The sequence below is a fragment of the Prionailurus viverrinus genome, chromosome A2 (assembly GCF_022837055.1).
Source record: "Prionailurus viverrinus isolate Anna chromosome A2, UM_Priviv_1.0, whole genome shotgun sequence".
NCBI lineage: Eukaryota > Metazoa > Chordata > Mammalia > Carnivora > Felidae > Prionailurus > Prionailurus viverrinus.
The window spans coordinates 115,679,932-115,705,699 of NC_062562.1; the positions used below are offsets into that span (position 1 = coordinate 115,679,932).

The following is a 25,768-nucleotide window of genomic DNA, read 5'->3' on the forward strand; positions in this document are numbered from 1 at the left end:
CCCTATGTCTTCATATCATCTTCTGTCAGTAGAAGTCATGTCCCAACTTCCTCTTATAAGGACATCAGTCATATTGGATTAGGGCCCACCTTAATTATCTCATTTTAACTTAATTAACTCTGCAAAGACCCTATCTCAAATTATGGTTATATTCTGAGGTCCTGAGTATTAGGATTTCAACATATAAAAAGGGGGACAGAAGACACGATTCAGCCCATTAACACTTTCAAAGCTGCAATAAAGTAGGGTTGTAGAAAGTAATCTCTCTTTTCTTGTACTAGAGGTTTTTAAATATCACCCATTTATTAATAAACTATTGAATGTCTATATGTCCTAGATGCTAAGTTTACAAAGCGGAATACGACAGTCCCTGACCTGAGGGATTCTCAGTACACTGTAGGAGACAAGTAAACGTGGAAGCGAGTGTCCTTTAATCCCTTTTGAAACAAAGCAAGGCAAATCAGGGTATAGGCAAATAAAATAAAATAATAACAAATGCTTTGAGGAAAATGGGGAGGAATATAAAAGAAAGCCCAATGTAAATATTGTCTTGGAATCATTTTGTTACCATTTGGTCCTTTTTCCTCTCTCTTTCCCCAAAATTACAGCGTACAGAAATACACTTTCCGAGGCACAGCTCTACTTTAATTTCTTTAAAGCTTTTTGCATTCTAAGTGGCAGTTTTATCTGCTCTAGTGTTGAGGACAAAGAAAGAGAGAAATGTTAAGGGAGCCAAATTCCAGTTGACTTGTGGGTTGGGTTGATGTTTTAGAGTGAGTCACTGCCCTTTCGTATATTGGAATGAAACCCTCAACCGTTAATAAAGTCTGACGGGGGCCTGGGTGGCTCAGTCAGTTAAGCATCCCACTGTGGATTTCAGCTTAGGTCATGATCTCACAGTTCAGGAGTTCGAGACCCACCTGGGGCTCTGAGCTGACAGTATGGAGCCTGCTTGGGATTCTCTCTCTTCCTCTCTCTATGCCCCTCTGTGCTCTCTCTCTCTCAAAATAAATAAATAATCATTTAAAATAAATAAAGTCCACCAATAGAGGCTCCAATGTTCAATTAAAAAATGATGGGGGCAAAGGGAAGGTGCAATGAGAAAATGCAAGTAAACATAGTTAATGATGGCAATGTGTGCTAGCAGAGCCATAATAACAAAAGCGACAGATCTTGACTGTACTACAAAATTCTACTCGGTTCTTCTCAATCAGAAACTTGGTGGATCTTATTAAAATAGTTGTTTATCTTGGTTTAAAACTTATAGAAAGCAAAGCAGCAATAAATAGTTCAGTATGATCATGCTGATGCATATTAACTGGGGTAAGAGTCAATTTGTTTTAGCAGAGACTGAATTAAAAATTTTTTTGAATAAAGTTTTCAAGGGGCACCTGGGTGGCTCTGTTGGTTAAGCTTCAGACTTTGGCTCAGGACGTGATCTCGCAGTTTGCAAATTCAAGCTCCACATTGGGTTCCCTGCTCTCAGCACAGAGCCCACTATGGATCCTCTTGTGCCCCTCTCTCTCTGACCCTCCCCTGCTTGTGTGCATGCTCTCTCTCTCTCTGTTTCTCACTCTCTCTCAAAAATAAACCTTACATTTTTTCTTTAAATAAAGTTTTCAATAATATTAACTTTTATATGAGTATAACAAAATATAACTTAGATGTTGCTTTGCAGCTGAATATGAAACTAAAAGTAGTACAACAAAAATTTCTATCTTGATTCCTCCCCAAGTACTTCAAAGTCCTGTAAGAATGTTTAAAATCCCTAAAGTAGTTTAAGCATTTCTTTTTCAATTATGCATTGTTTCTGAAAAAAGGGTTTATAACAGAAAACAGAACATCTGTTTGGACCCTTTTGCCAATAACCAATTCCTGACTGATGGAATCCAAGTGCCATAAATCACATAATATTACTGTAAACTCTGGAGCTTTATAATCTGTTGACATGAAAAGTATCTGCCCTGATTACATCAGCAACAAGCTCAACACCATTTCCACCAAGAGGCTGGCCTTCCTGAGTATAACATACACCTGTATAACATATTTGAAGTTCTCATAGTGAAAAGAATTAAGTTTTACTCTTACTTTTCTTGACATCACCTTTCTTAGCCTGTCTTTCCTTTCCCCTCAACCTATCATTATCATGGATTTAAAAAAAAAAAAGCATATCAGTTCCCCCAGAAAAGGGCTTGTTAAAAATTAAATGCTGGATCGCCTGGGTGGCTCAGTCGATTAAGCGTCTGACTTCAGCTCAGGTCATGATCTTGTGGTTTGTGAGTTCGAGCCCTACGTTGGGCTCTGTGCTGACAGCTCAGAGCCTGGAGCCTGCTTCGAATTCTGTGGTTCCCTCTCTCTCTCCACCCCTCCCCTGCTCACACTCTGTCTCTCTCTCTCTCTCTCTCTCTCTCTCTCAAAAATAAACATTAAAAAAATTTTTTTAATTAAATATTATATATATATATGGTAGAGAAGTGTGTTGAAAGGAATCCTTTTATAAAATATTTTAAGGGGCGCCTGAGTGGCTCAGTCGGTTGAGCGTCCAACTTCAGCTCAGGTCATGATCTCACTCTCTGTGAGTTCGAGTCCCGAGTCGGGCTCTGTGCTGACAGCTCAGAGCCTGGAGCCCGCTTCAGATTCTGTGTCTCCCCCTCTCTCTGCCCCTCCCCTGCTCATGCTCTGTCTCTCTCTGTCTCAAAAATAAATAAAAACATTAAAAATTTTTGTTTAATATTTTAAATACAAAATATAGCTAATACAAATTATAGCAAACATAGCTAAAATCTCTCTTCCACTCCTTTCTATTAGGAGACTATCATACCTTATAGTCCTTTTACACCCTTCCCCTCTAGTGTTTTGACACAGCTCAACAAATAGAAAAAGCAACATGGCACAATAAAAAGAGTCCAAAAACTCATGCCCAAGTTCCAGCAAATTATTTAAACTCTCTAAGTCTCAATTTCCTCCAACGTGAAAGGTAGTGATGACATCTATATCACAGGAATGTTTTAGGGATTAAAAAAAATACACTAGCACACCATAGATGTTCAATAACAATAGCTCTAATTGTCACTAACAAAATATTTATCAATTGGACAATTGAGAATGCATCTCAGAAGCTTACAGTTTCTGAAAAGGTGGGAGAGGGGTGATGGAAGGGAGGCTTCATTAGGTTATTATGCTCTCTAGCTACTTCCATACTTACTTATTCTTCACCGATTAACTTTCTGATTTAGTAGCCTCATCTACTGCTACTGCCTCCAATTATTTCACCACCAATTTATTCCTTAACCCCCTTTACAGTATGTATTTGGTTCTCATCATATACTTTCCATCACCTTAGAAATGACAATCTACTGGGGCGCCTGGGTGGCGCAGTCGGTTAAGCGTCCGACTTCAGCCAGGTCACGATCTCGCGGTCCGTGAGTTCGAGCCCCGCGTCGGGCTCTGGGCTGATGGCTCTGAGCCTGGAGCCTGTTTCCGATTCTGTGTCTCCCTCTCTCTCTGCCCCTTGCCCGTTCATGCTCTGTCTCTCTCTGTCCCAAAAAATAAATAAACGTTTAAAAAAAAAAAAAAATGACAATCTACTGATTTTTTTCTCAATATTCTTTCCCTTTAACCTTGCCACACGCATATTCCTTTCTGAAACTCTAAGAAGACTTCACTGACCTCAATATTCTGGTTCTATCACCCATATTACCATTCTGATTTTCTGTACTTCTTGAATAGTCCATTCCATATGCACATTTCTACTTCCTTTCTTAGTTTGACACTTCTCCCCTCCCCTCCTGATTCCTAAAACACTTCCACCTTCCTCTCTATTCCCTTATCAGGACCCACTTGAAGGTTCATAATTTCCCAAAATAGTCTCCCCTGCTTTTCCACTACAAAAGTGCGCACTGCCTGGGGGGCTATGTTGCCACTCCATCCACCACAGTAATATCTATGGATTAACAAGTCAGCAGGAACCTTGAACTTTAAGTTGAAAAGGGAATGTATATACCTGGCAAGTATAAAGAGGTTCAGACTGGCAACTTTCTATGCCCCCATGGGCAGAAGCAGGGGAGTACAGTATGTATATGTTGCTTAGAACTAATACCCTAATTAAATTAGTTAAATGCTCTTTACATTCAAAAGGGAAAAAACAAACAAATAAAACCAGGCAAGCTCCAAAAGATTAAAATAGAGTTCGTAATTGCTTGCCCAATTTAGGCAGTTTTAAGGCTTACATTATTCTTTTAAATTTCCAAGCCTAAACATCATTCTATAAAAGAATAAATGCAAATCTTCCAAAAGCTGATGCCTCAAATAACTTTCATAGTACAGTTTAAGAACTCATATACAATGTTTTCATTAAGTCAAGTACAAATAACTGAATGAATCCTTAAGCATTTACATGAGAAAGCAACTAATGTTCATCAGCTAATCAAAGACTCTTTGTTCAGGAAAACACACACCAAACAAATATCACTTAACATTTACTACTAAAAGGCTACTCTGATGCAAGCCTCAACAATGACAAATGTTTAAACTACAGTGGAAAAGTACTATTTTCCAAAACTCCTTGATCTTTTATCTGTGTTGCACTTAACATTCTTTACAAGGTGCAAACAGGATTCAGGAATGCAAATTGATCTTGAAACTGCATTAAATTAAAATGTAAATTATATAAAGTACATTATACATTTATTGTATTTCAATTCTGGGATCTTCTATCATAACCACACTTGGATGTATTTATTAAAATAGCAGGAGATATGATATTACATAGAGCAACCCATAATAATTATGATAGGGTTACCAAAAACTGAGACTAATTGGGCAGAAAGGAAAACACTAAGACACTCAAATAAAGTGATTAAATTAACTTCTCAATAATAGAGAATAAGGGAAGAGTCTGATTAAGAAAAAATTAGGGTACTGCTTAAAACACATGATCTATGGCATCAGATAGGAATTCAACTTAAACTCTCTACCACTAACTAGTTGTTGATCTTGAACAAGTATTTTAAACCTCGTTGAGTCTCAGTTAATCTGTAGAGTTAGGACAATGCTACTTATGTCTCAAAATTGTGCATGTACATAAACTGTACTTAATCCAAAAGGCCTAGACATTTTTATAGCTAAACTATTTCTGACCTTAAGGAAGAGATGAATTGCCAGAGGATATAAAAGAAAAATGGAAGGTTTTTCTTTCATTTTTTATTTTATTTTGCGAAGCTAGTAATATATAAGGTAATATAAGAAGAATACTAAAGATCAATCTTACATAGCAATCAAATCTAGCACTACTTTAAAGAGGTATGCTATTACCAAGTTGCCTTTACCAGCAATTGTTTGGTGAAATCTACTAGGAAGTCCTCTAATATAATTCATCAGCCAGTAGGTAAAAGAAGAAAAACTATATGATCATTTCAGTGTACATTACACGGGTATGTGATCAAATTTAATATCTTTTCCAATTAAATCTCAATTCCAAAAAGGAATTAAGGAAGATTATTTCCTTAACATGCTAAAAACAAAAGTTGCCAGAAAGAATACACAACTGTGAAACCCTAAAGGCATTCTCACTCAAATGAGAAGTGAGCCAAAGATGCTCACTATTCACTAATATAATTTAACATCACTCCAGACATTTAATGTCAAAAATAAAATAAGGATTAGATATTGGCAAGAAGGCAAAATTACCATCATTTATAAATGCTATAACTGCTGTATCACAAAATCCAATAAAAACTATAAGAAATTAAGAATTTTAGGGGCACCTGGGTGTTCATTCAGTTGGTTAAGCATCCACTCTTGATTTCTGCTCAGGTCATGATATCAAGGTCATGAGATCAAGACCTGCATTGGGCGCCACACTGACAGCATGGAGCCTACTTGTGATTCTCTCTCTACCTCTCTCACTGACAACACAGAGCCTGCTTGGGATTCTCTCTTTCTCTCTCTCTCTCTGCCCCTCTCCTGTTTACATGCACGAGCACACACGCTTTCTCTTTTTCTCAAAATAAATAAACTTAAAAAAATGAAATTAAGAATTTTATAAATGGGGGTGACTGGGTGGGTCAGTTGGTTCAGCATCTGACTCTTGATCTCAGCTCAGGTCTTGCTCTCAGGGTCATGAGTTCAAGCCCTATTTGGGGGTTTTAAAAAAAAAAGAATTTCATAAAATGACCAGTTAGAAAACAGTATACCTAAATTACCAACTTTTCTATATTCCACTGAGAATATGCAATCCTCATTAAAATACAATGAGGGGCACCTGGGTGGCTCAGTCGGTTAAGCGTCCGACTTCAGCTCAAGTCATGATCTCGCAGTCTGTGAGTTCAAGCCTCACACAGGGCTCTGTGCTGACAGCTCAGAGCCTGGAGCCTGCTTCAAATTCTGAGTCACCCACCCTCTTTCTCTCACCCTCCCCTGTTCATGCTCTCTCTCTCTCTCTCTCTCTGTCAAAAATAAACAAATGTTAAAAAAAAAAAAATACAATGAAAAAAAATTCCATTCGCAATAGCAACATGTTTTAAAATACCAAAAATTTACTTTAAAAATAGGCAGAACCACATCAGGAAAACTAAAAAACACTGAGTCATTAAAAAATGACTTGGGGGCACCTGGCTAGTTCAGTTAGTAGAACATGAGACTCTTGGTCCTGGAGTCACGAGTTCAAGCCTTACGTTGGGGTAGAGTTTACTAATAAAAATAATACTAATTTTTTTTTTAAATGACTTGAAGAAATGATGAAAATATTGTAAAGGTATCACAACTATCTCAAAAAAATTAATTTGAAATTCCATTGGGGCTCTTTTGAGATCTTAATAAATTGAATTAAAGGTAATCTGAAGGGGTGCCTGGGTGGCTCAGTTGGTTAAGCATCTGACTTGGGCTCAGGTCATGATCTCCCAGTCTGTGAGTTCAAGCCCCACGTCGGGATCTGTGCTGACAGCTCAGACCCTGGAGCCTGCTTCAGATTCTGTGTCTCCCTCTCTCACTGCCCCTCCCTCAGTCATGCTCTGTCTCTATCTCAAAAATAAATAAAACCTTAAAAAAATTTTTTAAGGTAATCTGAAAAGATTTAGAAGGTTTAGAAAGAAAGAAAGAAAGAAAGAAAGAAAGAAAGAAAGAAAGAAAGAAAATAAAAGAAAGGAAAAAGAAAAGAAAAAAAGAGGAGGGGGTGGGGATATAAATATTACCTTTCTCAGGATAGGAAGTATGGGCCTTTGACAACTCCCTAATCACAACTCTTCCTGGTCTCATTTGGGAGACATAGAAATGATTTCATCCTCCAAAGTATTTAAAAGGCATATATCCAAAGGGCAAGCAAACAGAATTTCTTCTGAGCAAAAAGATGTTTTAAACAGAAGATTTTCAAATGTTAAAATATTCTCTTTCCTCAGTGCAGATATGCAGCCTAACTCCAACAGGGCCAAAAAGACTCTGGCAGTACTTGGCTCTCAGTAACAAGCAATAGTCAAACTGTTAGTTCCATCTGCTCCCCTCCAAAAAATGACAAAGCATTACATGGTGGTGCCAGGGGTCCCAGGCTCCATTTAGGGAGATTTCCTGAGCGGCATCCATTTTCGCAATATTAATATGCTAACTTTGTTTGAATACTTTAGAAAATCAGTCTTGATACTACACGATGACAACTTGGATGCTGATAACAAAGAAATGTGCTGTCTTTAACATCAGATTCTTTGTTGCTTCCAAATTGTCTTCCTTTCTTATTTGTCAAAGCTCTGAATTTCACCCACTTCCATCTCCTTGGGGACTCAATTCCAGTAAATATCTCATCTTTCCTACTTCTTACTTCTCACCTTATTTATGCATGTAAAGAAACAAACATAACATTCCTTCAATCTATATCCCTCTTCAGTGGTTTTCAACCTTGCCTGAACATTGGAATTACCCAGGGAACTTTAAAATACCTGTCCAACTAATCTATAGTAACAGAAAGTAGATCAGTGGTTTCCTGCGGATGAGAGGGAGAAATTACAAAGGGACACAAGAAAACTTTTGTAGGTGATGGATATGTTCATTATTCGGACTGCGGTGATGATTTTACAAGTGTAAATCTATGGCAAACATTAAATTGCACACTTTAAATATGTGTGGTTTATTAAATGCCAATTAATTTCAACAAAGCTGCTGAAATAAATACTAATGCCTGGGGTACTACCTCAACCTCAAATTGGTATGGGCTTTCCCCTGGAAACCAAGATTCTTAAAAGCTCCCCAGATGGTTGGAAATGTGCAGCTAAGGATGGGAACCACTGCTCTTTAGCTATCATCCTCTCCCTTCTTCAGTTTTCTTGAAATGCCTCACTCAAGCATGTCTACTTTATCACCACCCATTCTTTCTCAATCTTCCAAAGACTGGTTTCTGAACCCTACTCAGTTAAAACTGTACCTGTTCAAGCCACCTATGGAATCCTGATCCTTAGGTCCCTGGAATCCTCTCCTTCCTTGACACCTCTTTACAACATTCAAACTTGTTGACCCATTCCCCTCTATTTGAAATTCTCTCCATCCTTAGCATCTCTCCTGATGTTCCTCCTACCTTTCTAACTAGCACTCTTCTATCTCTTTCACACTATTCTTCTACCCATTTCTGCTTTTTAACAGACTGTTCTCTAGCCGCTGCTTTTACAACACTAAAACCTTTCCCTGAGTCATTTCAGTATCACCAAATCAATACGGCTTCAATTCAACCGCCAATCTGCCCTGCAATCCTGATTTCTTTTATAAGTTCCACATCCATGGATCCAAACATCTAATGACATCTTCACCCGAATGCTCCACAGCTTCCTCAGACTCAGAAAACCCAAAATAGAAATTATCATCTTCCCTCCATCTTCCCTCACTTCCAATCACTAGAACCAAGTCAAATCCCCAGGGTCCTGATTCTTCCTTCTTTCTTCCCAAAGGTAACAGTACCTGTCAGATTCTACTATACTCTACTAGAGTGAGGATCTAAAACAAAAATTCATTAAATGGCTTCCTACTCATCACCGCCAATCCAATCCCCATAGCCAAGGATACAATGCCCTGATCTGGAGTTCTACCACCCTCACTATTTTCATCTTCCACCATTTCCTTATCTAACCCCAGCATTCAGGTCATGTTAACGTCAACGTTATTGACTTCGGACTTGTCATTGACAATGACTTCTCTAAATTGCCATAGTTTCTCATGCCTCCTTGCCTTCTCACTTATCATATTCTTCTCTTGGAAAGTTAGTGACCTCCTGCACTTGGCTAAATCATATCAGATCTCCAAACTGTCCTGTGTGCTCCTGATTCTACCTACATCCAAGCTGAGTTAGCCATCTCCTACTCTGCTATGTTCCTACACTAGGCATATCTCTATTCACATTTATCACATTGTATTATAATTGTTACTTATCTGTCTTGTACCTCAGACAGTATTTTCCTTGATGACAAGAGTTATGCCATTCATTTCTGCCGTAGAACCTATTCAGCCTGGGGCAGTGCAAAATAAATTTATGTTTGGCATAATTTCAGTTATTTACAAAATGTAAATATGATACCCCCAAAAGGGTACTGATATTAACATTTTTCAAAGTTTTTACATTTTCATTATAAAATAAATATCATGCCACAGGATCCTGAATAAAACAGTTGACTATAAGACATGTTTAAACTCTGACTGTCAAAACGACACCACTCTGAGAAATGCAATCAAGAGCAGATTTCATAAAATAGAAACACAACGAAGAAAGAAAGCATAGCAGGAATAACATACTGACCCAACCAACACCTTATCTGGGTGTCTATATCCAGGTGCTGTTAATGTCGATAACTAAAAGGTTTTATAATCCCTCTATGGTAATAACTGTAGTAAATCAAAAGGGGATAAAATAAGCCAAATCCAGAATATTTTTAATCTAAATATGTGATGGTTTTCCCCTGAGCCACTTTATTTAAATGAATTATTTGAATAACTGACTTTAAAGCTACTATTGGCCCAGCAGATCCTTTTTTTTTTTTTTTTTTTTTTTTTCTTTCTTGCCTTTCCCTGTACTTCAAAAAATGGTGTTTGGAACCAACATTCATCTCGTAAACCTTAAAAATGTATTAACCCAAAGAAAAGATGCTTAGAAACTGGAGGGGAGGGGTAGTCTGTGGATTTTAGGAAAATGTACTTATGGAAAACAACCCTCCCGGGTCTATCACATTGACTCAAGGTTACACCGATCCTCATGACTTGATGCAGATAAGATTTTAAATGCCGAAAATTTCAAACTGTCAAGTGTTACATGAACCAAAGGGGTGGCCTATCGGCTCCAAAAACTACTGTGTGACCCAAAGGACACACAATTTGCAAAAGGACAGCTTGGTCCTACTGCCTGTCGAGTGGTCTCTGAAATTAGTAGCTGCCTGTGGAACAAACTCCCCCTGCCTGAAGAGCGGAGCCGCTGCGGGGTGTGTGACAGCGTATTTATCAGAGACCCGATCCAGTGCAGCACAAAACCACTAGGGCAAAATTAAAATCTTTCAGGAATGCCTGAACTTGGAGGGCACAAGAGCACAACTGTGCACGCTCAAGGGCGGATACGCAGTTTTGCTGAAGCGTGCAAACTTGGGGTCTTCCAAATGCAACCATTTTCAGACAAAACCCCGACGATTCTCGAGCACGTTAAAAGCAGCTTCAGGAGCGGAATAACTCCTAGAAAGAAGGGAGCAAGTGCTGAAGAGGGGATCTCCAGTGTAATAACCAAGGAAGGAATCGTGGCTGCTTTCTGAATCTCACTGCCCTGCGGGGGACACCGAAGACCAGGGCGAACGCTGCTTTTAAAGATGGGGGGGGGGGGGGGGGGGAGTTGACGGTGACCATTTTAGCCACTAGACTGGACGTACAGCTGTAGCCTCCCCGGAGTGGGAGAGGCCAGGCCCGAGCATCAGCTGCGGCTGGGTGGCGGTGGGGGGGCTCCCCGCAGAGGGGCGGCGGGTCCCGCCCAGGCGGCTGCCCCCTGGGCACGCCCGGAGTCTGGGCTGCTCCTTGCTGGGAAAGAGAAAGACCCGAGTCCACGCGCACAAAGCTGCCGCCGCCCAGGCAGCACACGGGCTGCGCCCAACTTCGGGGCGAGGAGCCGCCGGCCGCAGCCCACTCACCCGACCCCGCTGCTCCGGCCCCTCGGACGCCCCTAGAGCCCAGCGCCTTCTCGCGCCCACCCGCGGCGCCTCGCGAGGGAGCCGTTACCCCCAACGAAGGCGCCGCCCCGGGGACAAAGTCCCGGTCCCCTCCCCGCCGCCGCCTCGCCCCGGCTCCTCCCTGACAAAAAAGTTATCGGTCGCCGGCTGCCCTGGGGGCCCGGCGTGGGTCGCTGGGTCGTACTCACCAGAGCGGCTTCCCGAGCTCCACCTCCAGAACCTCGGCTTGTTTGACTCCCAGCGACAGCGACGGCGGCTGCTCTGCTTTCTCCGGAGTAGAAGCACCACCTGCCCCCCCTTCTTCCTAACAGAACGGGTCCGAGCGAGCCATCTTCCCCCTCTGCTCACTGACTGACAACCCAGCCGGGAGAGCCGCCACTGCCGCCAGCCACTCTGACAGGCACGGCTACCGACCCGTCCCCAGGCAGCCAACCACCACCGCCCCACTCCGGCTCGGCCTATCGCCGTGCCCTGGGGCGGAACCAGGACAACTTCTTCACCAATAAGAATCTTCCTCTGCTAGGCCTGGGGCGGAGCCACAAGGTGGGCGGGAGGGAGACTTTTAGGTAGGCGTGGTCTAATCGATGGGCGTGATCGGGGCGCCAAGGGGAAGATGATTGCGGCACGGCTAGATTACAGTGATCGGCGAAGGTCTCTCAGATCGGAGCCAATAGGATTTAAAGCCCTCTCAGAAGAAAAGAAGCCTTTCAGAGTGATGTTAACAATAATCGCAGAAGATAAACTAACTGATACTTTAATTTCTTGGTCAGGAGCATTTACTTCCCAGTAATTCGAGTCACAAGAATTTATTAAAATCTCATCAAATACCAGGAGGGAAAAATATGTACGTTTTTGCAAAATGGTCATAAAAATTCTTCCCATCTTAATTGCTTTTGGCCTTGGCCTGGAAAAAGTCAAACATAAATCCCCAACTTCTTTCCATGGGCTGTTTTTATTTTCTCCATATTCCCTCCCTACTCTTTACCAAACACATACTATTTTGTGTGGCCACTGGAACCTGAGCACATCTGAACCAGCTCCCACATACAGTCCCCCTGTTTTGGACTTTGTCAATTCCTCCTATCACATCCCTCTCAAGTCCAGTCAGAACTAATTAGAAGAGAAATGGACTTCAGTCTGGAAGACAAGAAGTCATTCTAGGTTTACACCAGAAAGGGGAAGGACTTCTAAAGCACTAAATGATCCTTTCAAACATGCCAAGCACATATATTAGAAAATACATGATTTCAAACAGGCATCAAGCAAACAATTTTAGATAACCATTAGAGCAGATCTCTAAAACAGTCAGCATCCCCCTTCCAAGAACATAGCTGACTTTATAAGCAAATAACAAAATACAGTAATAAGGGCAATAGAGCTAGGTTCAATGAGCAAGGGAAACAGAGGAAGAAATCATCGTGTTTAGGAATGTCAGGGAACTTCACAAGGAAGGTAATGTTTGAGCTGGATCTTAAAAGGTAAGTAGGAATTTGCCAGAGAAGAAAGTCAAAGAGGATTCCAGTAAAAGGGAAACAGCATTGTCAAAGGCATGGAGTTGTAAAAGGACACCCACTGAGAAAGTCGGTGGGACTGAAAGTGAGTAGCAGCCAAAAATTTAGAGTAAAAGATTGAGATGAGATTATAAATGGCCTCATGAGCTACATTAAGGTATTTAGAAGAGCACTGTTCAACAGAACTTTCTGCAATGATGGAAATGCTCTGTATTTTTGTTGTCCAGTGCAATAGCCACTAGCCACTTATATGGCATAGCTGAAGAACTCTTTTTTTTTTTTTTTTTTTTTTTAATAAAGGCAGACTGCCACCTGCAGCACCTCATTTGAATGTGTCTGGAGTCTTGGAAGCTTTATTAGTCTACCTTCTCCTACAAATGGACCTGGAGAGCTTGTTTATATAGCAGGGGAGCTCAGCTACCTGAAGAATGGTCCTCTATCAGGACAAGTTGTCTTCTTGGAGCTATGTTCAGCTTCAGGAGAGAACACGTAGAATGGTGAGGGAGAAAATGGATACCCACCTGGCCAGACAGATCAGCCAAATCAACCTTGGCAATCAATGGGGGTGACAGATACCACAGCCAGATCGTTCTCACATCAGGAACTCACTTTTTTATTGAGTCTTAATTACTCCCATCTTGGACATCTCAGGTTTAAACTTTATTCTTCAGGCAATAAGGGACCAACAGAAGTTTTTAATCATGTAAACAACTCAATCAGTTTTCTTTTAAAGAATGAGAATCTAAAGACAGTATAGAGAGTGTTTGTTCTCTTTGAGGGGAATCTTGACAGATCAGACAAGGGTACTGACAAAATAATTTAGGTCAGCTGGGCCAGAGCCTGGCAGGGGAAGTGTTTGCCCAAAGGAATAGGGACAAGAAGCCCCAGAAAGTATGTTATACTCTGACATCTTAGCACAAGAGGTCAGAACCTGAGAAATTGAATTTTGTCATCAAATCCTGGCAGGATAGGGAGTTTTTGAGTGAGGGAACAGAGGGGGGGGGGGGGGGGGGTGTAGAAAGCCAAAGGGTCACTTAGTTCATAAAATAGGAAGAAAGCAAGAATGAGCAGAGTACAAGATACAATTAGTCTTACTGGATACTAGCCATGTGATCCACTGATGCATTGGCTTGACTTAAAAAAGCCAAAGACTCTGGCATCAGGAAGGCACAGTAGGACCAGGGCAAAACTCCAGGAGAAATGAAGACCTGAACCATACCTGCGGAAGTGAGGATGGAAGGGAGGGGAGAATATTTATTGACTTCCTACGCTGTGCAAGGCACTCAGCTTGTCAAAGATACAAAGTAATGCTAGAAGCTTACAGTGTAGGTAGCTGGATAACAAACAGGTGAAAAGTGAGATTAATGTATTTAACACAATAGAAGAGATGACACAAAGCAGTACATGACTGCTTCATTGTTTAGATGATTTTCTAAGCAAGAATTGCTGTGTGAGTTCAGAAGAGGGAGCAAGCCCTTTAAACAAGGGCAGTCAGGGAAGGCTTCATGGAGGAGGTAAAAACTGAGCCAGCATCTTGAAAAACGGGCAGGAATTTGAATCAGAAAAAACTGCGTGAGAAGAAAACTCTTGGAATCCCTGAAAAAGAAATAGAAGAGGGGGAAACACAAGCACTGTACAAAAGGTATGGGAGGCTAGTTGAGCTGGCCACTGCCTGATAAGTTAAACTGGGGATAGAAAATTTGTCTTGAAGGCAAATGTAAATGTTCACACTCTGTCTTTTTGCCTAGCGGCTTCCTATCTGCTCCTTAGAATTACTTAGGATGCCTCTCAAAAGCATCAATGCCCAAACTGCACCCACACCAAATAAATCAAAAAATTGGGGAGTGGGGCCTAGAAATACGTTTTCTTTTAAAAGCTTTCCAAGTGATTCTAACATACAGACAGAGTTGAGAATAGGGGAACGACATTATATTTTACTAATGCTAAATCAAGACTGTGCATGGGATAGACTGAGTAGAGAGAAAGACTGAAGGCTGCCTATGCATATTTATATATTTGTTTCCTCTCTGCAAGAAGACAGGAAGCAGTTCTTTGCCTGACTTCACTTCCCGTTTTTACAGTGGTAAGATGATATAGAAGGCAATTTAAGTCATCCTTCTAAATCAGAATAAAACCAAAAACAAATTTATGTTTGCAATTCACTCTCCATCATAATTTGTGCATATAAAAATAATTTCCAACAATAACAGTCTGCAGTTAACCATTACACATAACCATTTATATTTTAGCAGCCAAGGGCCAGGAAAATGCCTGAGAACATTCTGTTTCAAAAGGGAAATGTTGTTAACCTACTTTACGAAAGTCAGCATATTCCAGACCTTCCCTACCCATCTTTGCTATTCTCTGATATCTGTAGGCACAATTCTATATTAACTATTAAAATGCATTTACTTTCTTTAATAAGCAAATAAGCTTATTAAAATGCCAGTTGAACATTATAGAGCATGAACATTTTCTCCATAATATTAAAACTTAGGAACTTTAAGAAATATTTAGCTCAAATATATTTCTATTAGAGTCAGCTGAAAAATAGCGAGGTAACATGACTATTTTTTTCCAGCTTTATTGATATATAATTGACATATAAGATTGTATATGTTCAAGATGTACTACATGATGATTTAATATACATATATATTGTGAAATGATTACCACAATAAGATTAGTTAACACATCCTTCACCTCACAGGGTTACCTTTTTTTTTTTTTCTTTTCTTGTGGTGAAAACACCTGAAATCTATTCTCTCAGCAACTTTCAAGAATATAGCTCAGTATTGTTAACTGTACTCACCATGCTGTATATTATATCCCCAAAACTTATTCATCTTACAACTGGGAATTTGTACCTTTTTACCAACATCTCCCCATTTCCCTCCAACCTCTAGCCCTTGGCAACCACACAAATCTACTTATTGTTTCTATGTAACATGACTATTTTATTTTTTTAATTTTTTTGTGTTTATTTTTGACAGAGAGAGAGAGAGAGAGAGACCGAGCATGAGTGGGGGAGGGGCAGAGAGAGAGAGAGAGAGAGAGAGAGAGAGAGAGACACGCAGAATCAGAAGCAGGCTCCAGACTCCAAACTGTCAGCACAGAGCCAGCCACGGGGCTTGAACCCACAGACTGTGAGATCATGACCTGAGCAGAAGTCAGACGCTCAACCGACTGAGCCACCCAGGTGCCCCTAACATGACTATATTAAATGAAAGAGTTAGGAGAATTTTGTCTTCAGAAAAAAAAAAACAAAAACAAAAACATGAAAAATCTTACCTTAGTGGTATATTAAAATTTTTGTCTTTAAACCCAAAACAAAAAGAATGGGCCTAAGAGGTCATTCTGTGCTGCTGTGCCAGATTCAGATTACCCTTTAAGAGTTTTACTCCAGCCAGTGTCCCCAGGTGAGGCAGCAGGCTGAGGCATGATCTATATCAGACAACCCCCTTCATAGAAACATATAACCTGAGGCAGCCAGGCCTAAAATGTGACCTGAGGTGAACACTCTAGCCAAACAAGGATGGCAATGACTAACTACACCCATTCTCTTTCAAGAATTTGAACTGGAATGTGAAGACAAAATCAATCATGTATTGGGAAAGACAGCCCGAGAAGCCCTGAGAAGGGCAAGTTATGAGTAAACTGAAGCCATTAGACAGAGAAGAGACCTATAAAGTAGAGAATGAAGTAATTGGTAACAAAGGAACTGTAGAAGTAGAGACAGAGCAGAATGAGTCACTGTATAAAGATAGAGATCAATGAAATCCTGCTGTCGAGGGAAAAATGAGATAACCCATTCCTACAGCTGCACTGAATCACACCAATTCTCACCTGTGTTCAACATCTGTGAGGTCCCAGCTGTTCCCAGAGTCCTATAAGATTCCCCTCTGCATCATTTAAGGTATTCTAACTAAATTGTTGTACCTTTCACTCCTGTATAGACCAGTAAGTAGACTCCCAGAATTGTGGACCAAGCAAAAGAAGCTGGATCAATTGTATTTTGCAAAGAGAACTTTATCCTTCAAGGTTGATTATGAATTTTTCTAGAAATAACATCTCAGAGGGGGAAAAAAAAAACATTCTTCACATATTAAAAAAAAGATTCATAGAGGTGCCTGGGTGGCTCAGTCAGTTGAGCGTCTGACTCTTGATTTCAGCTCAGGTCATGATCCCAGGGCCATGTGACTGAGCCCCACATCAGGCTCTGCAGTTAGCATGGAGCCAGCTTGGGATTCTCTCTCTCTCTCTCTCTCTCTCTCTCTCTCTCTCTCTCTCTCTTCCTCTCATTCTCTCTCCCTCTGCCCCTCTCCCCTACTCGTGCTCTATCTCTCTCCTTCTGTCTCTCTAAAATAAAAAAAAAAATTTTAAAGATTCATAAATTAAAATTTCAATATCTTTATAACAGATGTTTTAAGGGGGAAAAGTCTTTCTCTTATCTCTTACTAGTGGAGCCAATCTGGCTCATATTTATGAGAAAGCCATAGAGGTAGTAAGGATGGAAAACCTAATGAGTAGTTACTACACTCAAGTGATTGGAAATGTAAAATGTCCACATGTATCTCCTAAGACATTTTATTCACCAATGTCTTCTAGAAGAATTATTGTTGGGAGATTCTTGTTATATAGCTTTTATCAATTATACTGTTGTAAAAATATTTTATGACATGGGAAAAAGATGAAAAACATGGTACAAACTGCATATATTACATGACCACAACATGAATCACATGTTCGTGCCAGGAGGATATATCAACAACATGTAAGCTTGAAGAAATCATGGGTGGATTTCATTTTCTTCTTCATATATGTTTTTGATTTACCAAATATTCTACAATAAAGCAGATAGAGCTCTATAACCAAAAAAAGAAGTGCACATTATTTTTTAAGATGAATAGGCAACACACTGTACACAGCTTATTGTTAATTCTGCCCGAGTGAACCTCAGTGAAACATTCTTTCTGTTACTTGTATCCAATGCATTATTCAAAATTCTTTAAAGTGCTGTCATAAATTCCACAGAGAAGATCTTATTACTGTTGACAAGCAAAAGACCTCACTAGTATTTAGTATAAGAGCACAAACTTGTATGTAGATTTTTCTCTTCCAAAGGGAGACCCAGAGAACAGAAGACACAGAAAAAAAATCTATAGATGACTGTGATAAACAGTGACCCTCTCCCTTTGCTCCCACCCCCACCCCAGGGGAAGAGGAACTGTGTTTTGTCATTTCTGGCTCTCCTACAATAGTGAAATTGCTGGGCCCAAGGAGGAACTTCAGAAACACAGGTAAAAGGAGAACATGAAGAATTGGCAGTTTTTCTCCACAGTCTAGGTTTGGTTTATGAATCATTTTCAGGTTCCATAGGCCAAATGGAAACATGATTTCTTCCCTTTCTGACCGTTCACTGCATTCATTGGATGCAAAGTACTTCAGTAGTATTCAGTGTAACATTTCACTGCGTATCACCTTGAATCCTCCCAAAATTGTTTCCCATGTGTTAACCTCTCACCCAGAGAACAGAAACGGCTCTTGGGCCACATACTTTCTTGGTTTTCTTGCCAAGTGGTACCCCTGAAGCAATTCAACAAGCTCAAGTACTGGTTGAAGGGTAAATAAGCCTGGGACCTTGAAGCCCAGCTGCAAGGAGAGGAACAAAAAGGAATGGCAGGAAGAAGCACATCCCCCCAAAATTCTGCCAGCCCATTCACTCTGGTCTGTAACTCCTGGGTTCAGAGAGTCCAATGTATGAGTAATACTTCCATTTTTCAATTTTGTTCTCATCTACTTAGTCATCATCACCACGCCCTGATATTTATGCCAAAAAGAAAAAAATGCCAGTGAGCGAATTCAACATCATCACTGCTGTTCAGTAAAGACAAGCCCAGCACCTGTTTCCTCCACCACCATGTTGAAGTGACTCAGCCCACCATCAAGATGGTCTTTCTCGATACCTGTTGTGCCAGCAGAACCCAGGAAAGGAACACCGTGTCTGGACATCTCTGCTTACCTGAGGCAAGTCCTAAGCACAGGCTTGGGGTATGTGTCCAGGCCCATTTACCCTGTGTCATTTAGAGGGTGTCACCTCCCAAAAAACCTCTACTTCTATGGGCTGAACCATATGATTACTTCTATGGGCTGAACCATGGTACTAATCCCTAAAGTCACTCGTAAGGATTTTTTTCAAATTTGAATTTCCCCAGGAAGAAAAGTCGTTATCGTCATCAGAAAATTAGCAGAGACTACTTGATCATGTCCCTAAGAAAATGCAGGGTTTTAGGAAAGATAATGGGGAGGGCAGAGGGCAGGATGTAGATATCTGAGCCTGGGACAGTATCTAGGAGTCTCTCATTCTGCAGACCATGGGCTCCTGACACTATCAGGAGCTGAAAATAGAGCATCTACTGAAGGAAATAAGATATGCTAAAAAGGCCAAGAAGCAGCAGGCTGTATTAACTTGGATCAGTCCTCCAGCTCTGCAATTATATTTTATTTTATTTTATTTTATTTTATTTTATTTACTCATTTATTTATATTTAAGAGAGAGAGAAAGAGCATGAGCAGCAGAAAGGAACAGAGGGACAGAGAGAGAATCTTAAGTATGTTCAGCACGGGGCTTGATCCCACAACCCTGGGATTATGACCAGAGCCAAAATCAAGAGTGGACGCTCAACTGCCTGAGCCACCCAGGAACCTCTATTTTTTTTTTAACTGAAGCATAGCAGTACATATAGAAAAATAGATAAAGCAAAAATATGATTACATCAGCAGATTGTTACAGGTGAACACTGCAACCACTGCACAAGACAAAGAATATTGGCAACAATCCAGGAGCTCCACTGGGCCTGTTTCCAATTACCACTCCCTTCCTCTTTTCCAAAGGCAACCTCAGTTTTGACTCCTATTGCTTTAATGTACCTATGCCTACTACATTTTATATACGTGGAGTAATACAGAACATATATTTTGAGCCTGACTTTTTTCTCTGCATATTATGTTTGTTGAGTCCATCCATATTTCTTATTGTAATTGTATTCTTCTCGTTGCTGTATGATATTCTAAAATATGAACATGCTACAAGGTATCTGACAGTTCTACAACTGGTGACATTTGGGTTGTTTTCAGAGGAGGGCAATTAATTACGAATAATGCTTCTGGGAGCAGTCTTGTACATGACTCTCAGAATACATGTATGTGCACTTTTGTGGTATACATTCAAGAGTGGAATTATTGAGTGTAAGGCCAGCACACACTGTTCTTTGCATGCTGCCAAACAAGTTTCAAGTAATGGTATCATTTGCACACCTGTCAGTGAAATATAAGAGTTCCGGTTGCTCCACATCCTTGTCAATATCTGCATTACCAGTCATTTAAATTCTAGCCATCCTGGTGGGCATGTAAAGGCATCTCACTGTGGTTTTAATTTGCATTTCCCTTGTGACTAATGCAGACCTTTCAATGCTCTGCAATTTTAAAGCATTTCTGCATATCTGTTTCATTGCAGATCACTGCTCAGCCACATTTTGATTCATAATCAACAACCTTTTTTAAATTGAAATATATTTGACATATAATGTCATGTAAATTATGATGTACACCATGTTGATTTGATGTATTTACATATTGTAATATGATGACCACTGTAGCTATAATAGCACCTCCATCATGTCACATACTTATCATTTCTTGTTTGTGATTAGAATAATTACAATCTAGACTCTTAGCAAGTTTGATGATTATAATACAACATTGTTGTCTATATTCACTATACTGTGCATCAGACCTCCAGGACCTACTTGTCTACCAGTTGCAAGATCAATAATCAGTTATTAACTCCCTACTGTAAACCAAAGACTGCATGTGTTAGTTACCTACATGTACATGGCTGGAAGGTAGCAGTGAGAAATTCTGGACTAGGTAATTTCTGGTCAGTCCTGCTGTTCAGCTCCAGTATATTATCACTAACATTATTGAGATAACACTTTCTGGGAGAAGGATGTGCCAACAGAGGCTAGGGCAGAGGGGTGGGAAAGAGGTTAAGTACAAAGAGTGAAAAACAGCTGAGCTTTCAAATTTTATAGCTTGAAAATAGGTGATGGCAGTTTCTCCAACTAATTTAACCATCAGCCATAAAATATGATGATGATTAATGCTGGTACAGATAATATTAGTTCTTATAAGCAAGGAAGTAGTGAACTTTGACAGGTGTTTTGTCACTGTGAAATAAAAATCTCTCAGAAAGTTCTTTCTTAGAATGACCCATAGAAACAACAGGTTCTCTGAAAAATGTATGTGAACCTCCAGTAACATGATGTTTCTTAGATGGCCAAAGAAGAGTTTACTTGACCTCCAACTCTGCCTGGCAGAGGTTTGTTTTTCCATTGCTGGCAACAGGAGTCAATGAGAAGCTATTTTTGCTTTATAAAGAGGCTGCAGGGGCACCTCGGTGGCTCAGTCGGTTGAGCGACCGACTTCGGCTCAGGTCATGATCTCACAGCTCGTGAGTTCAAGTACCGCATCGGACTCTGTGCTGACAGCTCGGAGCCTGGAGCCTGCTTCAGATACTGTGTCTCCCTTTCTCTGCCCCTAAACCACTCGCATTCTGTCTCTGTCTCTCTCAAAAATAAGTAAACATTAAAGAGGCTGCAAATTACCATTCGCTGCATCTCAACCAAGAGGTGGTGGCTAGATGATCTTCCCTCTGCTGCCTCTGTCACAGGTTGCCTGGAGTCTCAGATACCCCTTCATGGGCTCTATCTAAATGTAGAGAATCTGTAAATGGAGAGGCAGTGGCCAGGAATGAGAAAGTGGGGAGAGTATTTGGGAAGGGTAACACATTAACACACTAAGTAACAACTTTGGACAGTTAGACACAGGTTTTTTTTTTTAGCAGATCTCCTGTTGAAATCTCCTGAGAGAGAAACCCTAAAGGACAGATGGGCTTTGACTGAGCAAAGGGCCAAGGACAGTCTGAAAGGCTGGGCCACGTTCAAGGAAGTCATACTCAACGTGTGTGGGGGAGGGGAGAAGACCAGCTCCTGGGTAAGCCGGGAACTAGCTCTCCATGACAGGGAAGAAAGGAACCTTGGAAGGAATGGATATCAGGAGACTTAAAGCAAAGATCAACCATTTCCCAATTTTCTCTAAGGCAGACCCTAAAATACTGAAACTTAAAGTGCCTTGCATTCCTTGGGAGGACAAAGCCACCACCTAACCTAATAATAGATGCAGCATTTTGACCACATTAATTAACCGTCCAGATTGTCACACAACACACCTGTGGTGCATTTGAAAGGATCCAGTTGACCTCTCCTGGTGAGCCAGTATTTGCTTATCCATCCAGCTTGTCCAAAGAGATGTAGCTGCGCATTAACAAAAGCACATTTTCATTTCTGTGCACTGTGCACCTTATTCAGATGAATAGCCCGGTGTTTGCGGCATATGTCTGCCTGGAGAAGAAAGCTTCATCTCTATTTTTCCTTCCCTAAAAGACACAAGAGATCTGAGAACTGAAATTTGAGGCAGAAGTAAAATAATGAGTAGACACAGAGGGTCTGAAATATGAGAGTGGGAGAGTGGAAAAGACCCCTTGCAAGTCAGGACTGGGCTGAAACCTTACATTAATCTCATAAGATGTGTGACTTTGACTAAGCTTTGTGGATCTCAGTTTTCTCATCTATAAAATAAGGGGGTTGGACTCTGATCCAAAAGTAAAATTTCCTCTTTATTGACATATTGCGGTCTCGCTCAAAGTTTTTACCCAGAGGTTACAAGTGTGGTAAAAGAGGCCTGTTATTCTCCATTTCCTCCCCAGAGTCTTTCTTTCCATGGTGTCTGAGTGGTCTCACTATTCACACCACATCTCCTGGACTCTCTTGTTCTCTGGTTCTATTTCTTTCTGGGTTTGGACAGTGGAAGATACCTGCAGGAGAACTGAGGGCTGAAAGAGAGAAAGAACAGACTGAGAGAGGAGAGAGAGAGAGAGAGAGAGAGAGAGAGAGAGAGAGAGAGAGAGATATTTCCTGCCTCCTTTTTGTTTTGGTTCCTGCATTTACCAGTCCAGCTTCTATGGGGTGGTCCCTCCTCGAACTGGTAACACCTTTGTTTTCCTTGCCCCCTCAGGCTGACTAATGGTTATAGCTTCCCACTGTTGCTAATTCCTGGGTATTTCAACATCCTTGCTGGCTCCCTTAACCATTCCCTCATCTCTGTAAATAGTCCCTTCACTAAAACCTCTTCCAATAAACAATTTTGAATGGGGAATTCAGTTTCCTACCAGGATCCTTGCTCATGCAAAACCTTTCTCTTTGAAAAGCAAGCTATGGATTATAGAATTCCACAAGTCCCCCTCTCCCAGACTTGATGCTAACTATTAACTCTTTTTCTGATTTCCAGAGATCTGATGGATGTATTTACTTGGAAGAGGGACAGGTGTCCAGAGTTAATAGGTTTCCTTTTGGTTTTTTTTTTAAATTACCGACACTATTGTTTCCCACCTGGGCTTCATTAGTGCGGCAACTCACAACAATATGCAGCTATACACTTCACACAGCAGAAATCCAGGTTTTGAAATGATTAAGTTATTTCGCTAACATGAATGCCAAATTAAACGATCCAAGTTCCAAAGACCATTTCTTCCCTCTCCACACCTCCTCTGACAAGAATTATCGGACTTGGCTTTGAAACATGTCAAGATAAAGCAGGCAGTTTCCAAGTTTTCCCTTTCATTTTGCATCCAGGATAAACACGATTCATGACTTTAATTTTTATACATTTTGGTTTCAGTCGGGAGTTGGCAGTTTTTCAGAAGAACCATGCCAAGTTTCACTTATGTACTGAAACATACATTTTTCCCTTCCTGGTTGTAACCTTCCTCCCTATGTCTTCTTATTCTCTCCTCCCCTTGTCGCTGTGGATCAAGGCCACTATATCATCCAGGAAGGAAAGAATCTGAGAAGTGAAATGTCTGTTACAGATATTTCAAATTTAACCAGACATGTCTGTGGGTTCTGGAAACCAGATGTGTTGAAGGTGTAGAAGATTGGCAGGGGGTGGGAAGTTTGCAGTTGTGGGGTTTTTCAGCACTAGAGAGCTTTGATATGGAGGGAGGAATGAAAAAAACTTTTGAAACCAAAAATAGTTTGGACCAGCCTTTCCTGAAGTATGTGCCACGGAACCATAACACTATATGTCCTGTGGGGGTAAAGGTGGGAGGGGGTTACGGTCAAGTAAGTTTGAGACATCATGCAAATAATGCAGCACCTTTTGGGGCACCTGAGTGGCTCAGTCAGATAAGTGTCGGACTTTGGCTCAGGTCATGATCTCGCGGTTTGTGGGTTCGAGACCCGCATCCGACGCTGTGTTGACAGCTCAGAGCCTGGAGCCTGCTTCTGATTCTGTCTCCCTCTCTCTGCCCCTCCCCCACTCATGCTCTGTCTCTGTCTCTCAAAAAATAAAAAAATGTTAAAAAAAAATTTTTAAAATGTGGCACCTTCTTAGAAAGCCCCAAAATATATTAAAGGCACAGAGAATGCCTGTAGTCAAGAATTGTGTTTCATGATTGAATCCCCTATTTCCCCTCAAAATTTTTAGTCATGGAGACTTCTAAAGTAATACCTTTTTATAATTCTCTTGTGGAAATATCAAGGCACAAACTTTGAGAAACACAGTATATCACAGTGGAAGTAGAAACTCAGTGAATAAAAAGGAAAGAATATGATTTCTATCATCTCCATCTCCTACCTCCTGAGCAATGTGGCTCTTGCCCTGGGATCCAAAATCAGACTTCTGCTTTTTTCCATCCTGATGAACATTCTAGCTGAAAATGGTCTGTAGTACCAGAGTAGCAAATGTTAGGTGTCCTGCAAAAGTTTGTTGAATGAATTAATGATTGAATGAAATGAGAAAATCCCTGCAGAGCACTTAGCACAACGTGTAACACGGAGTAAGTAGCAATAAATACTATTATTACTACTCATCATGATCTTTGGTTTAGAGGAAACAGAAAAACTCAAAACTTGTTGTTGGCCACTTTCAAAATAACTTCAAGACTTAGGCTCTGTCCCCAGCTAACATACATTGTCTGAAAGAGAACCAGCTGATTATGCTACAATAAAATAACCTTCCACACAGAGAAGACTTACATGGAAATGTATCAAAATCACAGACAAAAATGTTGTTTGCTTATAGTCACACACAACAAATGGCATGTTTTTACAAGGAAAAAATAAGCTGGGTAAAAAAAAAATCTGTTCTGTGATCCTTTTTAAAAGGAAGAGCTAATATGTTATTGAGAGTTTTGCTTTATATTTTATAATACGCTTATCATAGTTGTGGTTACAGTAAAAATATAAAACATGAAAAGGTGAAGTGATTTATGTCACTTCTGCTCCTTTCTGGACTTATGAAACAGAATGGAAACTATAACAAACTGCAATTGTTAAGGTTATGTGGATCAACTTCCTTAGGAGGAATTTATCTTGTCTAAAAATTTCAAGTGTTTCCTAATTTAGTAATGTACTGGAGTATGTTTCTTACTGAACACTACTAACTAATCACATCAAATCTTTTGAAAGAAAATTGGTTTTCCTGTCCATGGTATATCACGAAAGCATTAAGAATAGGGCTGTGCTTTTTTTTTTTTGAGCATTTTCTATGATTTAAAACACAGAAATAGATTTTATTTATGTATTTATGATCTCATTAATGAAAGTTAATGTGGTCAGTTATTTGGAAAAGGAAATGCTGGAATCAAATAAAAATGTTACTTACTTCAAATACATTTACTTTCATTTTATTGAGTTTTAGGAATGTATCTGACATTAAGTACCGGTATCTGGCCAAAGTAACAAGCTCTGATCTAGTGTAGCTTAAACAAGGAAAATCTGTACAACTTCACATACCAGGAGGTACAGAGGAAGATAAAGCCCCTGGTTTGGCTGATTCAGGTGCTCATTGTGATCAAAAGCTTGGGCTCTCCCCTTCTCTCTGTTTGTTCTGCCATCTACATACTGCCTTTTTGCTGAGGCTGGCTCTGTCCTCATGGTAGTAAGATGGCTGCCAGCAACTGATAAT

At 40.4% G+C, this 25,768-nt stretch overlaps 1 protein-coding gene across 6 annotated transcripts in view; it reads right to left on the reverse strand.

Moving 5' to 3' along the window:
* Positions 1–24,502, reverse strand: part of HYCC1 (hyccin PI4KA lipid kinase complex subunit 1) — a 152,802-nt gene extending 128,300 nt beyond the window's left edge. For 3 of the 6 annotated variants that reach the window (XR_007150263.1, XR_007150264.1, XM_047849445.1), the window contains exon 1: positions 11,360–11,825. The gene's annotated coding sequence lies outside the window, so the exon portion shown is untranslated. Of the gene's footprint in view, positions 1–11,359; positions 11,835–21,348; positions 21,467–21,971; positions 22,179–24,436 lie in introns of those variants that run through there. The other 3 variants (XR_007150265.1, XR_007150266.1, XM_047849447.1) reach the window with 3 other exon arrangements.
* Positions 24,503–25,768: the final 1,266 nt, after the last annotated feature.